Below are 15,039 nucleotides of genomic sequence, written 5' to 3'. Positions count from 1 at the left end.
GAACATTCCCGGGTTAGGTATGATGAAGACACCCATCTGAAACATTAATCTATTTTTCTCTTTGCTTAGCCTGTTGTGCACGTTAACAAATTTTCTCTTTGGTCTATTTTGATGTTTTATATGGAGTCCGTATTGTGTGAACCTATTTTGTAACTGTGAATAAAACATTTATTGCATTTATGAGGAAGCCCTTTACAACCCAGAAATGTCTTCAGCATTTATGGAATGAGTTCAGTATTAGGCAGTTCTTTGTTGAGTATCTGCAATATATAATAAACACACATCAACAACAACTTGCATTTATATAGCGCCTTTAATGCAGTAAAATGTCCCAAGGTGCTTCACAGGAGTGTAGCAAACAAAATTTGACACCAGACTACATAAGGAGATATTAGGTGACCAAAAGCTTGGCCAAACAGATAGGTTTTAAGGAGCGTCTTAAAGGAGGAGGGCGTGGTAGAGAGACAGAAAGATTTAGGGAGGGAATTCCAGAGCTTAGGGTTTAGGCAGCTGAAGGCATGGCCGCCAATGTTGGAGCGAAAGAAATTGGGGATGCACAAGGGGTCAGCATGAAATATCATTAAACCAAATCTGAAAAGTTAAATATGAAGCAAATGCTAAGCAAGAAACAAAAAAATAGAATTTACAATTATAATTAAAGTTAAAATTATATACAGTTAAAATAAATAAATCTCAATAGAGGTATATAAGGAACCAGGTGGAATAGAAAAGGTTAATCCAAAGCTCTATTTTAAGTTAAACCTGGACTGAGAAACAAGGGGGGATATAAGTGCAAACTGGTGAGAGGCAAGTTCAGGACTGTTGTTAGGACACACAAAGAGTGATTGATCCCTAAGCATCTTGGGATGTTTTACTACATTAAAGGCGCTATATAAATGCAAGTTGTTGTTGATGATACCCGAGTGGATTTCTGGGTAGGGTAATGGAGGGAAAACTTCTGGAATCATTGGAGAAGAAGTTAGATGTGATTGGGGGGGCCGAAGGTTTGTTCTAGAAAGTTGAACGACACAGGCCAAACAACCTCCCTCAGCTGTCCTTATCTTCGAGTAATACATTTCTAGAATGTCTTTCACTTCTGGAAACTGGGTTCGAACCAGCCTGGTAAGATGAACATCTCTTTCTACTGGCTGTAAGGGCCCTACGGCATAAGTGTCAGTCGTGGCTCAATTGGCAGCACTCTCGTCTCTGAGTCAGAAGGTTGTGAGCTCTAGTCCCACTTCAGAGACTTAAGGCACGTAATCTAGGCTGACGCTCCCAATGCTGCACTGAGGGAGTGCTGCACTGTTGGAGATGCCGTCTTTCAGATGCGATATTAAACCGAGGTCCCAATTGCCCTCTAAAAGGTCACATGATGCTATTTCAAAGAAGAGCAGGGGAGTTCTCCCCGGTGTCCTGGCCAATATTTATCCTTCAACCAACATCACTAAAAACAGATAATCTGGTCAGTATTTCACTGCTGTTTGTGGGAACTTGCTGTGTATTTCCTATATTACAACAGTAACTACACTTCAAAAAGTACTTCATTGGCTGTAAAGCGCTTTGGGACGTACTGAGGTTGCGAAAGGTGCTGTAGAAAAGCAAGTTCTTTCTTTCTCATCTATTTATCACTTATCTAAAAATCCAACTATCTAATCTTAGATATCTATCTATCTAATCTTATCTATCGAATTTTATTTATCTATCTAATCTTTTCTAGCTATCTAATCTTATCTATCTATCTCTCTATTTCTCTATCTATCTATCAATCTATCTATCTATCTAATCTAACTATCTATCTATCTAATCTAACTATCTATCTGTCCATCTATCTCTCTCTCTATCAATCTCTCTATCATCTATCTGAACTTATCTAATTCTATCTATCTCTCTCTATCTATCTATCTATCTATCTATCTCTCTCTATCGACCTATCTATCTAATCTACCTAATCTTATCTAATTCTATCTATCCATCTATCTATCTCTATCTATCTATCTCTCTATCTATCAAATCTTATCTAATTCTTATCTATCTATCCATCTATCTATCTCTCTATCTCTCTCTATCTATCTCTGTCTATCTCTTGCTCTATCTCTCTCTCTATCTATTTGTCTATCTCTCCATCTATCTATCTCATTATCTAGCTATCTCTCTATCTATCTCTCTATCTCTATCTATCACTATCTATCTATCTCTTTATCTATCTTTCTCTCTAGCTCTCTCTCTCGAGCTATCTCTCTATCTATCTCTCCATCTATTTATATCTATCTCTCTATCTATCTATCTATCTATCTCTCACTCTATCTATCCCTATCTCTCTATCTATCCATCTCTCAATCTATCTATCTAGCTCTCTATCTATCACTATCTCTATCTATCACTATCTCTATCTATCTCTATCTATTTCTCTCTGTCTATCTATTTCTATCTCTCTGTCTCTCTATCTATCTATCTCTCTCTATCTCTATCTCTCCAGTCTGTCTGTCTATCTATCTATCTATCTATCTATCTATCTATCTATCTATCTATCTATCTATTTCTATCCATCTATCTCTCCATCCAATCCCTAGTGGGATGGGTTTGAAACAACAAATTGCTACTGGGCAGTGGAGCCTCACCCCAGTGCAGTTGATGCTCTTCTGAGGTTGGTGTAGGGGCACATAACCAGGCAGAACAGAGGAAGTCTTATCCTGCACCTAACCCAGGATAGCGAAGAATGGAAAAAGAGAGAAAGCGTTCCCTTCTCCAGCACTCACATCCCTCGCCCTGATCAGCACAAAAACTCACCACAAACCCGATAGAAGCTGAAAATTGAACTTGGATGGGGAATTGCACAAACAGCCGACTTGCAAATCTTTGTCCATCGATTCAAAAGGGAATTGGATATATACTTGAAGGGGGAAAATTTGCAGGGCTGTGGGGAAAGGGCAGGGTAATGGGACTAATTGGATAGCTCTTTCAAAGAGCTGACACAGGCATGATGGGCTGAATGGCCTCCTGCTGTGATGTATTATTCTATGATTTGTTGCAAAGTCAAAACAAAGAGATAAAAAGCAGGAAGCGAAAAGATAGGTTTTATAAAGGAGGGACTCACGCTGATGTCCCCATAGGTGAAGGCTGCCAACGATTTACTGTTTTATAAACTGCATAGTGAGGATTTTTGTAATTAAATATTTAGCTTGGAGCAAAGTTTCATGTTTAACTTGGAGCAGGGTTTTTACACACTAGCTGTGAATGGATCGTGGCTTCGATCTCCAGAGTGCTGTGCATGGATCAGATGTCAGTTTAGCTGGAGTGTGATCATATCGCCAGTTGTTTTAAAGGGGCAGTCCACTCATCTGGTAATTGACCAGGTTAGCAAACTGAAGAAAGAATGACGATGTCATCACCGACATGGGAATGTCACCTCATCTGCAGTGACATCTGGCCCCTTACATATATATATATATATACATATATTTATTCTTATCTTAGCTTTAAGAAATTACAACCAAAATCAGCTTGCCACAACAGCCAATGCGCTACTGTTAAGAATCTTTGGGAATGGGCCATTCGTACTGCTTCAAGATCTAACCTCCAATACCAGGCAATGCAAAGTGAGTTGATGCCTTCAATATTCCTACAGTAGTTTGTCTCTGTGTATTTCAGTAAGGGTTAGGACCAGATGCAGAGTGAAATTCTCCCGACACTTTGCCAACGATATTCCTTTATTCCAATCTCATAAGAATTCCCTCTCTCGTACCAGTGTGGCATTATTATTTCACACACCAGCTATGCTTATGATCCACCTGAAAGGGAGTGTCAGTTCATGTTGAATTGTAAACAGCTGTGGACCAGTGTCTGATATGGTTTGAGACTGCCTGAATTCATTACACATGAGACCCTTTCGCTTGGTAGAGAGAGAACTTTGGGGGTAATTTTAACCTAACCCTAAGTCCCTGCCCGAACTGGAAGCAGTTAATGTTGATTCATTCAAATACAAATTAGATAGATTTCTTTCAGAAAATAACATTTTGGGATTCAGTATACCAGTAATTTGAGACATGACATGTGGTAAGTGTAGCATGTTTGGGAGGAACAGGTGACTTTGGAAGCTAGGAACAGGAGTAGGCCATTCAGCCCGTCGAGCCTGCTCCGCCATTCAATTAGATCATGGCTGATCTGCACCTGTGGTTCCCAAAGCTTTCCACCACTGGTGATTTTCCTCGCCTCATGACTGAGTCTGTTGGAGACTAATTGATAGAGATTCATTGCTATAATTAGTCAACAGCTCCATTATTGCTCTATCATGTGACCAGCAGGATGGTAGAAGGGGAACGAGACGGATCATGGTCCTTTTTCGTCTACCAATTCCTGGGTTCCTGTGTAGGGAGGAGATGCCTTTGTTGCTCATAGTGCAGACCTCGCTGGTTTACTTGAGGCTGGTCCAAATTTGATGTAACTGGTTTGTTTGCATCTGGTCAAAGTTCTGTTCAGCAATGCCACACGCTGACCTCCGAACAGGGCAGGGAACACCGGAAAATAACAGGGTACATTTAATATTTGAATAGTTTGGAAAGGTACAAATGGATGTGAGTTTCTACAACCCCAGAGCACTAAGTCCCGAACCAGCGTTTAATCCTGTTAACCCAAAAGCTGTGAACTCTGGTTTGTCAAATCTTCTTGCAGAGTGACCATCAAACAGATGAGTTATTGATTAACCTTATTGTTTTTAAAAGCTAGGTGAGGTCAGCAGAGTTTCTAATCCAATTTGGGTCCAGCTGAACAGAACCAAAAAATCGCATTAATTCAGGGTCTTCATTGTGGATTTCCCTCCTGAATACTGGCTGTGTCTTTTTTTTTTGTGGAGGGCTGGTTCCGGGGTAGATAATAGACAAAAATGGGGGCTGGGGTGGGGGCCAGGTCTCCACAGAATTCCCCCCCCCCCCCGAAAATGTCTGGCAGAATGTTCCCCTGCCCGCTCTATCACAGGTAAGTGGTGGCGAGTGGGCGGGCCTTAGCTCTCTGTGGGATCTCCATTTGTTTCTGCTGAAGCTTCCCATCCTGGGCGGTGGGAGCAGGCGGTTTGTAAACTAAATACTTTCAAGAAGTAATTCTTTGTTTGCTCTTTTTCTTCAGACATGTGAGAATGTTGATGGATGGTTGACGTCAAGGCAAATGACACAACTGTTTGTTTTAGGCTAAATATGGAAGCTCGATGTAATGTTGTTCAGCAGTCAGTAAGAAGCCAAGTGCAGAATTGAGTAAATGTACTGCAAAGTTAGGAACACAGGAACAGGAGTGGCCATTCAGCCCCTTGAGCCTGCTTCGCCATTCAATTAGATCATGGCTGATCTGTATCTTAACTCCATATCTCTTGATACCCTTACCCAACAAAGATTCTAAACTCTGAAGCAGTGCCTAAAGTACGTCTTTGGCCTTCAAGCACGCCAGCGGTTAGCACTGACCAAAGGTACTGATGTAGTCACTAACAAAGTGACAGAGAAGTCTGCTGACCGGCTGGGAATTCCCTCCAAGCTTCTCCCGCTCCGCTGCCCTAACTTTGGCGGAAGTGCGACGGAAAGCCCGTCTACACACTTGGGATGTACAGAGGAAAGCAGAGCACACAGCTAAAGTTGGACATTCATCCAGCAAGGAAAGTACCAGTCGCACTTTGCAATAAAGTTTGAGACGGGCACCATAGAATGGAGATAGTTGGTGTAATAAAGTCAAAGAACCAAGACAGAGGGTCATTAGTTTGGTGACAACCGTCAAATAGCCAAACAAGGAACTAAGTGCGAATTATATATTTGCCTCACTCGAAAGATTTAAGTAAAACCATAAAAAGTGGTGAAAATGTGGAACTCGCTGCCACGTGGAGTGGTTGAGGCGAGTGGCGTAGATGCCTTTAAGGGGAAGCTAGATAAGAACATGAGGGAGAAAGGAATAGAAGGATAGGGTTAGATGAAGTAAGGTGGGAGGAGGCTCATGCGGAGCATAAATACCGGCATATACCGGTTGGGCCGAATGGCCTGTTTCGGTGCTGTAAAATTCTATGTAAGAAAAGAACATTATCAGCGCAGATCATAGAGGAAGTGGTGTGGAGGTTATCAAATGTCGAAATCCTTGGCTCATAATTGTGGAAGCTGCCAAGTAGAATTGTATTCCAACTTGTCAAAGTTGTGCATGTTTAATATTCCTTTTGGCAGATGTATGTACATCAGATCGATCAACTCAGCTTGTAGAACATAGTGTTACAGATGCTAGATGACACTGTAGGAGTGCAGGATATTGTAGATGATATCCTGATATGATGGAGAGAATGAAGAGAGAAAGTGCTACAGTATGTGAGAGAACAACATTGATAAGCTGAAATGTGGAAGGGACTTACAACTGTAGGATTTGGGTGCAATAGATTCCACCAATCTTCATCCCATCAGTCTACGATGGAGCCAATCCCAAGTCCTAGATCACCACCCAATCCTCTATCTCAGTAATCATCCTCCATTTCTATTCTTAACCCTGGTTAGTGCACTCAAATTAGTAACATGAAAAATGTCCTGAGTCACTTGAAATGCAAATGATTGAATGAGTGTAAAGTGAGTGTTCACCCAGTTATGACTGGACTTTGTGTTGTTCATAAACACCGATATCCTTTGTAGAAGGTTTATTGTTTCACCTTCTGTCTGAGCTGCATGTGTGACAAAACTTGATGCTTAATCAGAAAGCAGTGGCAGGTGCGGGCAGCCCAGTTTGAAGGTATGTGGTGTCCTGGTTTTTATGTTTATTTGTTTATTGGTTGTGACCTGAAGAGGTGATGCCACCGGTCTCTAATTTAACCAGTAATAAAGTGGGAAGTGATCCCATCCAGAAATCTCCCACCTGAATCCGCAGTCTCCGTACTGGATATAAACATTCACCCAGCAGCCTTCTGCAACTTTTGTGTGAATGTTGATTTCCCCCTAACTCTAGTGTTCGATAGTTCCCGTGTGGGACATGTTAGCATGAAAAGTAGCCATGCCAGTGTTTGATGTCAGCGTTGGTTTAATTTGGTATCGTTGTAGATGTTTCTCGTTAGCCTGAGGTACACATAGTTGTGTTTGCCTGTTTGATCTAAAATCTCCTACTGACATTTCTCGTTTAATTTGAAAATCTGATCGAAAAAAAGAAAAAGAAACAAAGAACTTGTATTTATATAGCGCCTTTCACAACCTCAGGTTGTCCCAAAGCACTCTAAAGCCAATGAAGTACTTTTTGAAGTGTAGTCACTGTTGTAATGTAGGAAACGCGGCAGCCAAATTGCGCACAGCAAGATCCCACAAACAGCAATATGATAATGACCAGATAATCTGTTTTAGTGAAGTTGGTTCAGGAATAAATATTGGTCAGGACACTGGGGAGAACTCCCCTGCTCTTCTTCGAAATAGTGCCATGGGATCTTTTACGTCCACCTGAGGGGGCAGACGGAGCCTCGGTTTAACGTTTCATCCGAAAGACAGCACCTCCGACAGTGCAGCGCTCCCTCAGTACTGCACCGGGAGCGTCAGCCTGGATTGGGACTTGAACCCATGACCTTCTGACTCAGAGGCGAGAGTGCTACCAACATTGTTACCATGACAACATCTTTTGGAACTCATTTATTGTGAGTTAAGAACCTGGCATTATAGGATTGATTCGATAAGAGTTTCGAGCGTATCGGGCTGTTTAATGTGTTGAAGCTTCCGTTGCTCTGTACTTCCCCCTGGTCATACTGCGAGCGGATTCACTGAAGCAACCGTGAGTGCATGCACAAGCATCGGTCGGAGTCGTCTTTGCTGCTTTGCGTTTCTCACCACCGACTTGCCCCATTGTTGGGGGAAGGACCTGACAGGCTATCGATATAAAACAAAAACCCACTGCTGGCCTGAATGGAAGGGATGAGCATGGCCCAAGGCACTTCACAGAGGAGAGAGATGGGCCGAGTGGTAGGGGACCTGGAAGGGTCGGCTGAATGCACATCCAAAAGGTTAGTTCCGAAGAAGTTTGTAAAGGATGGAAGGAGAGTGGAAAGTGTTTCCGCCTGCTGTGTGGCAGACAGAATCACCAGTCTCACATGCACCATGTCCCAAGGACTGAATGGCAAATAGTTCTGCTACAATCTTCTCTGGGGGTATGACGAGTCTTGGGGTTTAAGGCACTTCTTGCGTTGCCTCTATTGAGTTTTGGCTATTTTCTTGATGGCATTGAAATATTTTCTGATATTCTGCTCTACCTAGCCACTGTTTGATTAACCTTACCATTTGTTTTGAAACTTTGGTGGTATGTTACACTCTGAACTTTGGCCCTTCACCTTGGTTTCTAAAAATACCAAATATTACAGCCATAAACTGTGACAGGGAAAATATTGATGTCTAATTGACGCCATGTCAACATTCTGATGATTCAAAGTGAACCATTAGCTGCTTGAAGACCCTTTTATCGCGACCAATGACATGAACATCCAAATGGCATTTGTCTTTTGACAAAATCATCTGTCAGATTTTCTACCAGCTGACCTGGAATGTTAGCTGTGGCTCAGTGGTACCACTCTGGCCTCTGATGTCAGAAGGTTGTGGGTTCAAGTCCCACTCCAGGGACTTAAGCACATAAATCTAGACTAACACTTCAGTGCTAGTATTGATGGGAGTGCTGCTTTGTTGAGATGGTGCTGTCCTCCTGATGAGCTATTAAATCCAAGGCTCTGTCTGCTCTCTCAGGTGGATGAAGAGATCCCATGGCACTATCTTGAAGAAGAGCAGGGGAGTTCTCCCTGGTGTCCTGGCCAATCTTTATCCCTCAACGAACATCACTAAAAACAGATGATCTGGTCATTATCACATTGCTGTTTGTGGGATCTTGCTGTGTGCAAATTGTCTGCTACATTACAACAGTGACTATGCTGCAAAAGTACTTAATTGACGTTGACGTGCTTTGGGACATCCTGAGGTCATGAAAGGCGCTATATAAATGCAAGTCTTTATTACTCGATTGCTCTGAGATAATTATTGACTGGTGAAGTTTTCATGTACAATGCTGTCATGTAAAAACCCTTGTAGCTAATAAAAAAATCTAACCGCAGTTAGTGTGCATGTGCATAATATTTCTTAATATTGTGGTCCGAATTATCGAGGTTTGTTTCCCAAGATACAGCGCTGTGTAAAAGCCAACATACTGCACTGCACTCCAAGGTCTAATTAGATTGGTTTCTACAACATAAACTCACGCAAACCAAGATAACCAGGCCCCGATAGGCCATCTGTTCCACAAAATTCGTAAACCCATCATTAATTAACAAGAGAATGGATTTTGAGTCTTTATGACCCAGACTTTGTCGGGTTTTGTTGTGTCTGTTGGTTAATTTGTATTTGTACGTGATGCCGGGCATGTTACTCATTGACCGTTTTACCTCCATTGAATTAGACAGGCATCTGGCATCCGCTTGTAAAAGAGCTGTTGGAGAATGAAGCTCAGCGCGCACTCCCCATTATTTTTTTAAAAGACTTCCAAAGAGCTGTGACTGACTTAAACACTGGCCGGGAATTTCCTCACAGCTTCTCCCATTCAACTGCTGGAACTTTAGCAAAAGCCTCTCTTACGCACGTAAAGAAAGAAAGAACTTGCATTTATACGGCGTCTTTCACAACCTCAGGACTTCCCAAAGCACTTTACAGCCAATGAAGTGTAGTCACTGTTGTGATGTAGGGAAACGCAGCAGCCAATTTGCGCACAGCAAGATCCCACAAACAGCAATGTGATAAATGACCGGATAATCTGTTTTTTAGTGATGTTGGTTGAAGGATAAATATTGGTCAGGACACCAGGGAGAACTTCCCTGCTCTTCTTCGAAATAGTGCCATGGGATCTTTTATCTCTACCTGAGAGGGCAGATAGGGCCTCAGTTTAACATCTCATCTAGAACGACAGCGCAACACTCCCTCAGTACTGGAGTGTCAGCCTAGATTAGGTGCTCGAGTCTCTAGAGTGGGACTTGAACCCACAACCTTCGTGACATCAAGAGGTGAGAGTGCTACCCACTGAGCCACGGCTAAAATCTTTTGTTTTAAATATGTTTAACGTAACTGTTTCCACACCAACGTGTTAAGCATTCATATACATATCGTACTGTCATTTCAGGGGCATTGCCCATACTATCTGTCATGGCTGTTATGTTCACTCTCTCCACAATACGGTAATAATTCTCACTTAAACATTTAGGATGTAATGTAACAATTAATTTAGGAGCCACAGTGAACACTTGGTGATGTACTGCTCTCATGTCCTAACAGATACTTCAACCTTGATTCGGTGGGAAGAGCTTATCGCCCTGAACACTGGGGGACCCCCTAACTACATTACTGTTTAATTAATGACCATTGGGTATTGAATGGGGCAGGCCAGCTCCTGAAACAGTTGGGTATCTTTGATTTATCGCCAGGCAAACTGCCTACAAAGCACCTTTCATGATAAAACAATGTACACTAAGCTTCCAAATCAAGCCAAGCGAAAAAAAAAAACTTTTCCAGCATAGCCAGAAGTGCAGTTCACAGCTGCAGAAGCCTTCTTGTACCAAGGGGTTTGAGTTACCACATGTTACCCTACAGCAATGATCTAAAGGCCCTGCTCTGTGCCATCCCATGTTCATTACATTGGCCCCTCAATGTGCTGGGAAGATTAACGTCCAACTCTATCCCACCTAATTCTGCAGTGTTCTCTTCAGATTTTGCAAGTTCCGTTTTTAATGTGAAAATCTATTTTTCATATAAAACCGGCAAAATTCCGTGGGTTTTGCCCTATCTGCTGTTAGTCACCACAGCCCTGGTTTTAATGTGTCGGGTTGTAACATGGATTCTGTTCAAAATTGAGGAGCCTTCCAGCGGAGGGATCACAAACCGTGCACAGGACACCAGCGAGGCTGAAAAGAAATGAGGTGAATCACGAAAAAACGGACTAGGTGCTCGTGAAACTTGGGTTCTAAAGGCCTGTAGAGGAAGGGAAGACCGAGAGAGGCGAAGAGGTTCCGCAGCTCGGAGGTGCTGGGAATTAAGATAAAGCGGGAGATGGAGCGATGTGACTGAAACACCTTTCGGATACAGGCAGGAGAAAGCTCTGCAGCTTAAGGGAAATGAGAGAGGAAGGTTCAAAGCAGTGGCGTTAAGCTCTCTCTATAACAGGCCCTCACAGTAACGGGACCTGATAGCCGCACTCTCTGATGTAACATCAATTACCTGTGACGATGATTAACCCTGTGAGGACTGCTCTTCAATTCAATCGTGGAAGATTACAGTAATAAAGAAAAAAAGAACATGCATTTATATAGGGCCTTCCACATCCCTAGGATGTCCCAAATCGCTTCACAGCCAATTAAGTACTTTTGAAGTGCAGTCACTGCTGTTATGTAACCAATTTGTGCACAGCAAGCTCCCACAAACAGCAATGAGATAAACAATCAGTTAATCTGTTTTAATGGTGTTGCTTGGGGTATAAATATTGGCCAGGACTTTGGGGGGAATTCCCCTGCTCTTCTTCAAATAATGCCGTGGGATCTTATATGTCCACCTGATAGGGCAGTCAGGGTCATCGCTACATCCAAAAGACGGCACCTCTGACAGTGCTGCACTCCCTGTGCTGCACTCACTGTGCTGTGGAGTGTCAGCCTAGATTATGTGCTCAAGTTTCTGGAGTGGAGCTTGAACCACTAAGCCAAGCTGACACTTGTAAGAATATAGATATGTTTTTACATTACTTTAATACAGAACAGTAATGTAGACACAGTTGGTTTGAACCATGTGCTCGCATATCCTGTCTTTTCCCCTCAGTGACACTGATAACAGTGGAGAGGGTGAATCACAGGGCCGAAGACATTGTACTGTAAGGATAGGTACATATAGATTATTAAATAAATAAGCTAGTTAGCATTAATAATATAATATGGAGCTAATAAGGTTGTTAAGTTGAAAAACAGGCTTTTGACCACAGCACGAGGGAGTGTAAAAGAAGGAAATTACTCCGGTTATAAATAAGGCAATAGGTTCCTTTAACTATAGAGATTACAAGGGATAAGACATCAAAGGCTTGTACAAGAAAGCTATGATTCAGGAAGAGCAAAGGTAGGAAGTGGCAGTGCAGCATGACAGGACATGAGGCTGCCCATAATTGTCAGCCAATCTGTTCAATGATCTAAGGGTCATAAAACATCCAATGCAGTTTGAATCCAGCAGGAACTAGAACAGGTAACATGAACAGGCTTGGATAAGCAACGCTCACAATTTCCCACAAGAAGTTCCCTACACAGATGGTTTTAGACGTAAGGCTATAGGTGTACTATTCTGTATGAAGTTTTACGGTGAATGTTTTGAAACAATAATAAATTAAGTGAATTCTCAGCCATATTACTGTCTCTAGCTTTACAAATCTGTTAAAAGGATAAGAAAGGAATTATCCTAACATTTTGGCGCACCGCGGCAATAGCGAAGACAACTAGTTATTTGAAGGTCAAATCCAGGAACGGCCAGCTCCAATTTGACACAACTCATACAGTGATAGAAGGGATAAATATCTTCACTTGGGATATTTGAACGATGTTAGAAGAACATGTCGACCAATAACCTGCTTGGCATGGTGGCGGCCTTCGAAAGATTGGAAATCTTATGGGACAAGCTGATTCTCTCGATGAGTTAGTGGAGCTCCTTCAGAAGGACAGGGTTGAGAGCGCTGTAATACACTGATTGTTTACTGTGGCCTAAGCCCTGTCCAACAGAATTCACTGTTTAATGAAAGAGGTGAAAGAAAATAAGAAATTGATGCAGGAACAGTTAGAAATGGAAGCGCAGCAGAAGGAAATCCAGCAAGTCAAAGATGAGATTGTCGACCAACAAGCTTGTTCAGAAGCATTTAAGCATTTCTGTAGAAAGGGACCGTCTGAAAACTGAGAGTGAAAAGGGAAAATGTGAAACATGGTCTGGGAGTTGCAGGAGTGAGAGAGGCAGTTGCAATGATTCAGCAACTGAGAAATTTACTGGGACTTTTGACCAGTTCCCTTAGCCATGAACTCTATGCCATTACACCCCTTCAGCAGAGAGGTAGGCAAGGAATTGTGCAGGAGGTCGAGTTTGTATTATCCTTTCACAGCAAACAGAGGCTGTAAAGCAGTTATGTATAAATTCCTTTGTTAGACACGCAAAGAGTTAGAGAGGATTTGGGAAGAGGAAGAAATTAAAAGCCCACAGCAACAAATTGTTGTGAGAAAAAAGGCTAACAGACTTTCTTTTGTTTTTCACGTACTGTCCATTTAAGTGTGTGCCCTGCTTTCTGCTGGTCCAGGCTGCTGCTGTCTCACAGAACTAAAAGCAGTTTAACTCTCTGTAAACCCTGTCGTAGATGTTAGGAATAACATACGCGTTTTAATCATTGCCTTTTTTATGAACATAAGTTGCCTTTAAGTTTGTTAATTGTTTTCTCTATATATGTATACTAATATGTGTTATTTTTGAGAATTTGAGTCCTTCTGTTTTTGGATCTGAGTTTACAGAACGAGTGTCTAACCACATGATCAAATTATAAATACTGCTTTTCTATTAGCCTAACAACACTGAAAGGCTTATCTCAGCTTGCTGCCCAAACACAGCTCCAGTGTCCTTCTCCATGTAGAGTGGGCTGAACCTTACCATCCTATTGTTTAATTGTGTTCATAATTAGCGAGTAAATTTCAGGTTACACAGTGAGTGCAAATAACACCATTAAGGGGGTTGGAGCGGGATGGCTTAAGTTGACAGATAAGGTTAGATAAACAAGATAACTCTTTAAAATAATCCAAACGATCTAAACAGCCAACAAGCACTAATAATCTAGAGAGACACGGACAGACCCAGCGATCTGATTGCAGGTGGTGTAAGTGATGGACGTGGTACAGTGGGATTGATCAGACCAATCAGAACCCCCCACCCCTCCTCATCGATCCACTGGATCACATTGCCAGCTCACTCCGACCTGCGATAGTCTTTTTAATGTCATAACGGTGTAGTTACGTGCAGGCTTCTATTCTGCTTTCAGCTATTTTTTTTGGGGTGGGGGGATGTTTGGGGGGATGTTTGGGGGGATGGGGGCAGTGGGTAGAATGGTGGAAACTAACAGGTAGCAATTTCCCATCATCAGATCGAGGGATTGGACCAGCATCTGTGCCACTTGTTCCTACCAAGGGGTTAAGTGACTCCCCCGCAACCCCCAGTAACCCTTCAGCAGTCAACTCAAGGCCCAGCTGTTTGTCATCCAGGATTTACACCAAGTGACTGCAAGGATACTGACCCTTAATGTATTGGAACCAGAGCTGAATGATGAGTCGGACACAGTGATACTGGATTTCAGCTCCCTCCATGTTAGTGGAATCACTGAGCCCTGTATGCATCACAAAGCCAGAGGAGGAGACCTGTGCGGTCCGTGTATCGATGTGATGTTCATCACTGCGGCAGGGACCTGAGACTCTGCTTTATATTGAGAGCTATATCCAAAGGGTCCTGTCAACCTCCTCAATCCCTTCTCTGCCGCAGTCACGGCTTCGAGGTTCTTTCGAACTCCCGGACTGGCGACGCCTCAAATTTAAAATTCTCATCCTCGTGTTCAACGTCCGCTGTCGAGGCTTGCAGGTGAACGATGGCTGCTTGGGCGAGGCGGGGGGGGGGGGGCGGAGGAGGGGGAGGATGATGGATGCCCGGTGGAAATGTACCTCTGTGAGGTCTAAAATGCCTCCAGGGGAAGGAGGGAATGGGAGGAAGTTGACGAGAGAGGAAAAAGAAAATGAACAGAAACAAGCTACTCCTCACGGGATGAGAGAGGGGCGACTGGGCTCCAAAAAAACATGCTCCCCTTGTCCCTTTAAGTGAAATGGACCATTAGTCTTCTCAATTGGTTTAGGCTTATTGGTCATTCAACTCTACAGAAACCCTTTGTTCCCTGGGGCGAGCAAAATCCAAAGGAGGGCTGTTGTACAATTTAAACATGAGACCGAGTGTCGGATCTTGCCTTCTTTACGAGACGCGCGGTCTTGGC

At 42.8% G+C, this 15,039-nt stretch overlaps 1 protein-coding gene across 2 annotated transcripts in view; it reads left to right on the top strand.

Annotated features, from left to right (window-relative positions):
- Positions 1-6,638: 6,638 nt before the first annotated feature.
- Positions 6,639-15,039, top strand: part of LOC137341059 (glucagon receptor-like) — a 118,375-nt gene continuing 109,974 nt past the window's right edge. Inside the window, exon 1 of one of the 2 annotated variants that reach the window (XM_068003938.1) lies at positions 6,639-6,738. The gene's annotated coding sequence lies outside the window, so the exon portion shown is untranslated. Of the gene's footprint in view, positions 6,739-14,405; positions 14,637-15,039 lie in introns of those variants that run through there. The other variant, XM_068003939.1, reaches the window with a different exon arrangement.

This window comes from Heptranchias perlo, chromosome 23 (genome assembly GCF_035084215.1).
Source record: "Heptranchias perlo isolate sHepPer1 chromosome 23, sHepPer1.hap1, whole genome shotgun sequence".
NCBI lineage: Eukaryota > Metazoa > Chordata > Chondrichthyes > Hexanchiformes > Hexanchidae > Heptranchias > Heptranchias perlo.
Note: the sequence above shows the minus strand (reverse complement) of the source record. Positions and strands in the feature narration are given on the sequence as shown.